Genomic DNA, 8,317 nt, shown 5'->3' on the forward strand with positions numbered 1-8,317 from the left:
CGCATACAATGATCTAAAGATAAGGATTTCATTTCAGTTTTGTTTGCAATAGTGAAAAATGGGTGTTCACCTAAATAATCATGAGTAGGGCTAAATCACTGGTTAAAGAAATTGTGGCACATTTATATAGATACTATATAAATGATGATGTAAATCTTTATTTGATGACATGGAAATTTGCCTATGACACTTGTAACTGAGTGCAAAAAGGGAGACAGCGGAACAGCATGATCCCATTTGTATAATATTTTAATAGGTGCACAAAGAGAGCTGTCTGGAAGGATGTTCACCCCAACAGTTGTATTTTACTTTATTCTTTGTGTATTTCAGTATTTATAATGAGCATGAATTTTATCAGAATAAATCGCTTTTCAAAGCAAAGGAAGAAAAAATGTGGTGGACCTCACTCCATCTACCAGATGTGATGAGATCCAGCGTTGACAAGTGGAAAATGGCAGTTACTGTGGGGAATCATAAAGAATGACATAAGCATATGTCAAACAATCGATTTCAATTTAAAACATGTAGATGAGCACCCATTCACTGTTTTTTTGATTTCAGGAAAGACATTTTATTTTTCTGTGTCATAAACCTACAATCTGAGTGCAGGATTCTTCTAGATCTTTCTCCCTAACCTTTGTCTATATTTAATTTGATACTGATTTTAAACTTACCTTTATCGAGTCAAGATTCATTCTGTTATTCCTCTTCCTTGCTCACATCTAGATTAAGAACAGAAAAGTTGGAAACTTGCTTTCTCAACCTTCTCTTTAGCATGGGTGGCCATTTAACAAAATTCTGGTCAATGAGGCATTGGCAGTCTACTGAGGGTTTCTGGGATTGTCTTAGCTTTCAGCTTCCATTTTAGCCGTCCAGTCAGTTACCAACATTTTATTCCATTGTTCCTATTTCTTTACTTCTTATACCACTGGACCTGGGCATTGCTGGCTTTGCCAGACATCGCTGTAAATTCTGTGGGACTCCTTCACTCCACTGCATTAATTGGAAACGGGCATTGCATCTGCTGGGCACTGCTGTAGTGTGCATGCATGATTGCTGCTGCTCCTGAACGCTGCCCCCTCTGCCATGTGTTGCTGCCACTACCATCAACACCACTGCCAACATCCCAGACCTCAAGGTGTTAAAGCTGTATAGAGGTCTACAGTAAAATGGGGAGAAAGTGAGAAAGTGCTTCTACCCCTCGATACACCACACTCTGTTAAAGGATCGATACCCAAGTGAGGGCTGCTCATACCCTTCTGCATCCCTGAGTATCTAGCAAAAGAGTCCTTTCCTTTTAACTTACACTGTTGCTGTGACCCGAGCCACGGGAGACTGGCTGGGCAGGTGCGAGCGATGGGTACCCAGCTATATTTGGAATTTCTTCTCCTCCCTGAAATCCAAGGCTCTATTAATGAACCAGCTTGGTATACTTGATTCCTGCTGAGTGAATTCTCTCTGAGAAGACTCTTCAACCCCTCATGCTCCTCACAAACTCTCTAGATGTGTTTGGAATTTATTGGTGAGGACACTTACACCCAAGTGGTGCCTCCCATTGCAGGTGTTGGGTGGGGGGAAGGCAGGAGGGAAGCAGGTTAAGATTCCTAGGTGTTTTTACTTTTAAATAAATAAGTCTTATTTTATAACTATAAAATGAATACGTACTTTAATGAAAAAATATAAAATACATAGACAGAAAGACACCATGAAGAAAATGAAACCCACCTATAATCCCACTACTTAGAAATAATCACGAATAATGTCCTGATGGTTTGCACTCCTCCATTGTTTCACACTGTTAAGATCACCCTGTTTATATAATTTTACAGGCTGTTTTTTAATGACTCACCATTTATCATAAGCATTCTCCCTTGACACTAAATATTATTTATGAGCAATCTTTAATGGTTACATATTATCCAGTGGTATACGTAATAGTCAGGAGTCTTTTGATTGAAAGTCACAGAAACCTACTCAAGCAAGTATAAATTTTTCTTTAATGTAAGACGTTGGTAATGAGGATTCAGGGATGTTTCCTGGAAACTAGAGGCACAGATGCAGCCAGACCTCAGGACTAGGTTATGAACAGACACAAGACCTAGAGCATAGGGAAACCAGGAAGCCCCTCCCTTCAACTTGCTATTGTTTCCTTCTGTACTTCTCCTCCAGAGTCCCCTGTTTTTATAGACTGGCTTTTACAGGAACGTGGCCCTTGACTGCTCCTGAGTTTACATATCCAGGAACTCCAGAGAGAAGCTGATCCCCCACAGTTCTAGTTTCAGTTATTTGGGAAGATGCGCCGATTGGCCCAGTTTTGATCAGGCGCTGACTTTGATCCAATTAACAATGGGAAGAGGGACCAGGGTCATTTGGTAGGAAGCTGGCTCTTCCTATTGAAATGAATGAGAAGGGTGAATAGTGAGAGCTAAAGGGGATTCCAGAATGCTGAGACAGGCAGTCGGTCAGACAACCTATGTGGATATAGGTTACCCTATAGACAGAGGTTCTATAGCTTACCAAACTGTTTCCTCAGTTGTATTAATCCACACCTGCACGTAGATTCTGAGTTGGGGCTGAGGGGTACATTACCTCACTCCAATCCCCAAGAACATACAGTTTCCAGCTCCTGCCTACCCAAGATACCAACTTACTCTTATAGATGGGTGTTAGTGGATCTGACAGACAGAACTCTTCTAACTTATCAACTCACCTCCAGACCCAGGCAGGAAGATTTCGTGTGCAACTCTCCCTTCCTGGCAAAGCTTCAATTTGTCCATAACATGAGAAGCCTTCCATTCAGTAGAGTTGATGACTGGTAAAGTTTAACAAAGTAAAGGAAATACATCTTTCCACCACGAATAACCAGTCCGCTGCAGGGGCTAATTGTGCCGGAAATAAGGCTTAGATTTTCAAAGGAGTTGGATGGTTTTATGATCATTAATAACATTCACAGTTATGCATGTGTGGATTTCATATTTCATGGTATAAGCTGGTTTCCTGGAGGGGTCAGAAAGCCTATTTTCTAGAATTACACTAGTGGGTAGGTCCATTGTCAAAGACTTTTACCTTCTTCTGAAGCATTGATTGTTGGCCACTGACTTGATGAAACGATAAGAAATGAAACAACCAAGCCCTATGTATTTATACGTTCTTGGGCTTGTTTCCAAGGTCTCACCAACTTACTAAGAACCTTGGGAAAAGCTCTGGCTCGGTGGTCCTAGCTCCAGGCTGGGAGCAGGCAAGGGCAGGTATTGAGGCCAGTGTCTATTGATGCCATTCTGATTTCCACAGATTGACAAGTAAGGGAATTTTCTGCTTCATACAGGAAGGAATCTTTCCCTGCCCCATCAGTAAGCTCCAGGGGCAAGGACTGGCTCGTGTATCAGTGCCTTTGCTACATGGGAGGCTGGCAAATGCAGCCCTCAGGTTCCCTCCTTGACACCTTCCTGTACTGGAAGGCTGGCTTGGGCAGCAAGAAAATATTTCTGTTGGGTAGGCAGCCATGAGTGTCTTCCACCCTACTGTGCACAAAGCCTGATGGTAGGCTTCATGGTGAGATCCCAAACAAGTACAAACTGTGGTTTCTACGTGCAGGGAACTCAGTATCTGTTAAGTGCAATCAAAATAATAGTGCTGACTCTGTGTTAGAAAAGAAGCAAAAAGATGAAGAGACCAGTATGTGCTGCAATAGTCTGAACAGACTTTGGGAGGTGGTGGGGGTGTAGCAAGAGCCTGGAATGGATGGTGGGATTTTAAAACTGGAGGGCATTCCAAACTGGGGAAGCATGCATGGGCTAAGACAATGGAGCACGAAGACAAGACTACTGTATACCCAGGGCACCACAGGATGCAGGCAGCTGGCTGGGTGCCAGAGGCTCCCTGGGCCAGCCTGGAAGGAGGCTGTCCTCAGAGAGCAGCTCTAGGCCTCAGGGCCCTGAACAGTGGGGCAGAGAATCTGTATCTCTGAGTGCAGAGGTCTCTTGAGCAAAAAGGTGAGCTGACCAATGGCAGGGCTGTTTTAGGAAGATGAATCTCAAAGTATAGTGTAGGGCTAGAGGAGAGAGAGTGCCTTCAAGAGATAGGTTAAGAGTCTGTTGCAGTGATCCAGGTACAAGGGGGGCAAAAATCCCTGTGCCATGTCCTGGAACTGCAAGGCCAGGGTTGCAGATGAGAAATAAGGTTTCTGGTTAGGGTCAGGGGTAGGAAACTTCAAGGGACAGACAGGGCTAACTGGTTATTCAGGAGGTCTGAGCCTGGGAGGAACAGCCTTGGGGAGGAGCCAAGGGAAATCCCAAGATGTATCCTCAACCCTATGATAGTACTATGGGGCCAGAGAAGTGTGTAGCTTGGGACAGCTGCCATGAAACCCTGGACTTTGGGGACAGCCTCAGGATGGCAGCAGAGGAGACCCCTGCACTGCTCAAAATCCAGTGTTCCTGAGGTAGACTTGCTAGGACACCCCCTTGGAGCGTCTGCGGGCTCAGCCAAAGGAGTGAATCGGGACTGGTTGACCATCAGACCAGGGCAGTGGCCTTGTAATACAAGAGGATAAGAGGTACCTTGAGTCTCTCCCCTCTGGACACATCGTAGGACGGAGTACAGAAACATAGCCTCTCAAAAGGAAACCATCCACCAGGTATCACAGTGGACCCACAACAACCTCTAGGAAAGACGCTTAGTTATAATAAGGGGAAAGGGGAGCCAGAGAGCAGGGGGGCTCTGACAAGCAACCACCCAGAAAATAAGTCTCGCTGCTGCCTTTCCAGCACTTATCCACCAGTGTGGGTGCTGGAAGGTTGAGCCTGTGTTTGCCAGCTCAGACCCCATTCTGCCAAGAGACTCACCGGTCCAGTAGAGTAAGCAACTGGCTTCTCTTTCTTAAATCCCATGTTGCTCTGGATAGGAGTTTCCCCTCTCTCTTGGCATCCTGCCAGGACTTTATGCTGGGGCAGCCAGAACCAGGCCTCCTGGGACCCACAGAGATCATGGGTCACATTAAGGACCACAGCTGTACTGAGAAGTGGTGACCAGCTCCCTGGCCTATGAGCCTTTGGGGCGCCATCCCTTCTCTTGAGGAGTCTGGTTCTTGTCACTGTGCGTGTCCAGAGACTTCTCTTAGGCTCCACGTGGCCTGCCCTTGGCCCAGCATTTGGGAGAGAGGGGGCTTAGATACCCCCTTTGGGCACACAGCTCACCATGGCACTCAGAATTCCTGGCTGGAACTTGGCATAATCAATGTATTCATAAGCTTTAATAATAAGACCAGGAAATTGGAGCACACTGGCTTTCAACGCTGGTTACACATTGTGATCACCTGGTGCTGTGTGTTTTTAAATTCTGATGCCTAGACCCCTCCCCCAGAGATTCTGATTTTCTTGGTCTAGGATGTACCTGAGCACCAGGATTTTTAAGACCACTGTGCAGCCAAGAATGAGAACACCTGAATTAGAGAGACTGAGAGAAAAGCACTTTATCTACTATGAGCCCAGGTGATTAATCAGGGCAACCATCCTCCATGTGGTGACCCAGTAACCTGTGCTCCTCCATCTTTTGGCCCTGCCAGCCTAACACAAGGCTGGTGGTGGTTCCCTAAGATCACTGCAGCAGGGAAAGAGAACATTGGAAGGTCTCCCACCATCAATTAAATGCCTCGGTCTAGAAGTGACCCATGCCACTTCCATTGACAACCAGTGACCAGAGATGGTCACACAGCTGTGCCTAACTGACGGGAAGCTGAGAAGGATCATCCTTCTGGTGCCAAAAGAGAGTAGAGCTGGGTCTGGGTGAGCACCAGAAGTACTCCCCCACAGAGGGCCTCTCTAATCACACAGGCACCATGCAGGGGCTCAGTGATCAACGAATAGAGAAAAATGGGGGTGGGGGACGCCCAGAGAGAGTAAGGAGGAAAGAAGAAGACAGAAGCATGGTAGAAATCTATAGAAAGAAATTAGATCCAGAACCCAAAACCAGAAGGCCCCAGGGCACAGCCAGTGGTGTGTGGGAGCTGGCTCACATACTAGCTCATGAGAGTCAATTGCTAAATATTCAGGAGTTTAGCAAACTAGTTAAACACTGATAATTAAAAATTATATAAGCTTAGTGGGGTACCTGGGTGGCTCAGTCGGTTAAGCATCTGACTCTTGATTTTAGCTCAGGGCATGATCTCGTGGTTCATGGGATCGAGCCCTGCATCAGGCTCTGTGCTGATGGCAAGGAGCCTGCTTGGGATTCTCTCTCTCCTCTCTCTCTGCCCCTCTCACCCCACAAATAAATAAATAAACCTTAAAAATATTTTAAAAATTTAAAAATTGCATAAGCTTATAATTAAACTATATTAAAGACAAAGGTCACAAATATTCAAAATACATCACTTCCTAATTCTCTGACTATATTTCACTATTATCTATGTTCTTGGAGTTATTTCCATCTATTACAGAGCATGGCATGCTACTGAACACCTCTTCCCAACTCCATCCAGAGACATGATTTGGCAGTTGGCGGGAGATTTTAGTCCATGGCAGTCAGCAAGTGCTACAAATCAGAGCTTCTGTCCACTAAAGAACTGGTGGTTGAACATTTATCAGCCTGGGTCCAGCCTTCCTTCCCCAGTGCATCTAAACTGGGAGGTTCTGTGAAGCCAGTAAGTGTGCTCTGTCCTCTCCAGAGCAGTGCTGGGGCAAGAAATTTCCATTTGTCACCAGTGACTGGTTGAAAGCAGGGAGTTTAGGGAGTACTGATGGGTGAGCATTTCCATTTGGAGAGCCTATGGGAATGGGCTGCAGGGTCAGCAACCCTAAATGGTAGCATTTTGCAAATACAGACGTTCCCTTCCATGTGTGCAAAGCGTGACCCTCACTCAGAAGCCTAAACCATTGTTTGCTTCCAAGGAACCAAAGGCTGGTGCTGAATAGTAATAATCACCTGCCAGGAGCCTATTGACCAGGAGGACTGCCTGCTGCCTGTAACTCCTGGTAACAGGGAGCCCTTCGAGAGCCATCTCTGTGCTGGCTCCATAATGCAATAGTGGTGTCTTTCTCTCTTGAAGCATTTTTACTGGATCTCTAAGACAGTAGCTGCCAGAATTGAAGCCAGCGCTGGCAACATGAACCACGAGAGGCCCGAGTTTATTTGGCCAACTCAGAATCTAGCTGTATGCACATGGGGCTTGTTTTTATAGCCGCTGTAAAAATTCTCCTTACACTTGCTACTTCACTTTCCCCTGAAGCCCAGGGCCCTCTCTCCTCCCCCTCTGTACCCAGCTCAGCCATTACCGGCCACTTACCCTCCAGTGTTCAGGGCCCCTTTTAAAGCACTATTAGATGTCTGGATGGTTTATGGATCTCTGGGCTTCTGACTCCATGGACCGCATCACTCTAAAAGCTGGACCATCAGACACAGTTGCAGAGGGAAACGTTGGAGGGGGTGGTGCGTGAGTTTAGTCTCTAATGCGTGAATGTATTACACCAAATGGATGGAAATGCTACACTGGCAATTTTTGCTTCTTTATAGGCTTCTGATTTTTAAAAATCAATTAGCATGTTTTTACTTATATTAACTCAGCCTCAGGATCTTCACATTTTGGAATCACTGCTACTCCAGTGGCCAATTAAGCTTGTTCGAACCTCCATCCCACATACCATAGAACATTTACTGCTCTTCCCAGAATTTACGAGGGATCCCAAGACGTTTCACGTTCTCCTGGTTACCTCACCTCAAATTCTTGATCCCTCTGAATTCCTGAGACTCCCTTGTCACCACAGTACCCATTTCACATTCTCTTTTATTTTCTAAAACTCTACTGTCAGAATGTTCTACATGTAGCAGACTTGTTAGTCTAAAGGCTTGGGGAACTAAGGGGTCTATGGGATAATACTGAGCAGGAAGCTTCTGGGATCTTAAAGACCTGGACCATACCCACCACCGGACTGTCCTATGGCCAGTCTTCTCAGTGGGCTCCAACACCGGCCATTCCTTGGGCCTGCTCTCTCTCTCTCTCTCTCTCTCTCTCCCTCTCTCACTCACTCACTCTCCCCTTTCTAGATCTTTCTCCCATTCCAGGGCCTTGGAGACTCTCTCTGGCAAATCTTTTCACAGGAATCTAGCCTTTTTTGGTTTCAATTTTCTTCCATTTAGACAGTCTTGTTTAGAACCAAAGAGCCCACTAAGGAATGCCCTAATCAAGAGGGGCATCCACCCCAGCCAGCCGTCCTGGGCTGACACCCCTCACAGCACGAAGTGCTGTTGTTTTGAAGTTGTTTTGACATGTTTGGTTTTTAAATTTTTCCCTAAGAAGTACCTGAAAACATCCTTGCTACAA

General features: G+C 45.7%; 1 long non-coding RNA gene across 2 annotated transcripts; it reads right to left on the reverse strand.

Moving 5' to 3' along the window:
- Window positions 1-238: 238 nt before the first annotated feature.
- On the reverse strand, window positions 239-7,750 carry LOC128316193 (uncharacterized). Of its 2 annotated transcripts, none has more exons than XR_008299784.1 (4): window positions 7,638-7,750; window positions 2,711-2,812; window positions 675-722; window positions 239-461 (listed from the first exon to the last, which is right to left on the reverse strand). It is a non-coding gene; the product is annotated as an uncharacterized LOC128316193 (long non-coding RNA). The 2 variants fall into 2 exon arrangements; XR_008299783.1 differs by having other exon boundaries at window positions 7,283-7,717.
- Between the last annotated feature and the right edge of the window lie 567 nt (window positions 7,751-8,317).

The sequence above is a fragment of the Acinonyx jubatus genome, chromosome B3 (genome assembly GCF_027475565.1).
Source record: "Acinonyx jubatus isolate Ajub_Pintada_27869175 chromosome B3, VMU_Ajub_asm_v1.0, whole genome shotgun sequence".
Taxonomy (NCBI): Eukaryota; Metazoa; Chordata; class Mammalia; order Carnivora; family Felidae; genus Acinonyx; species Acinonyx jubatus.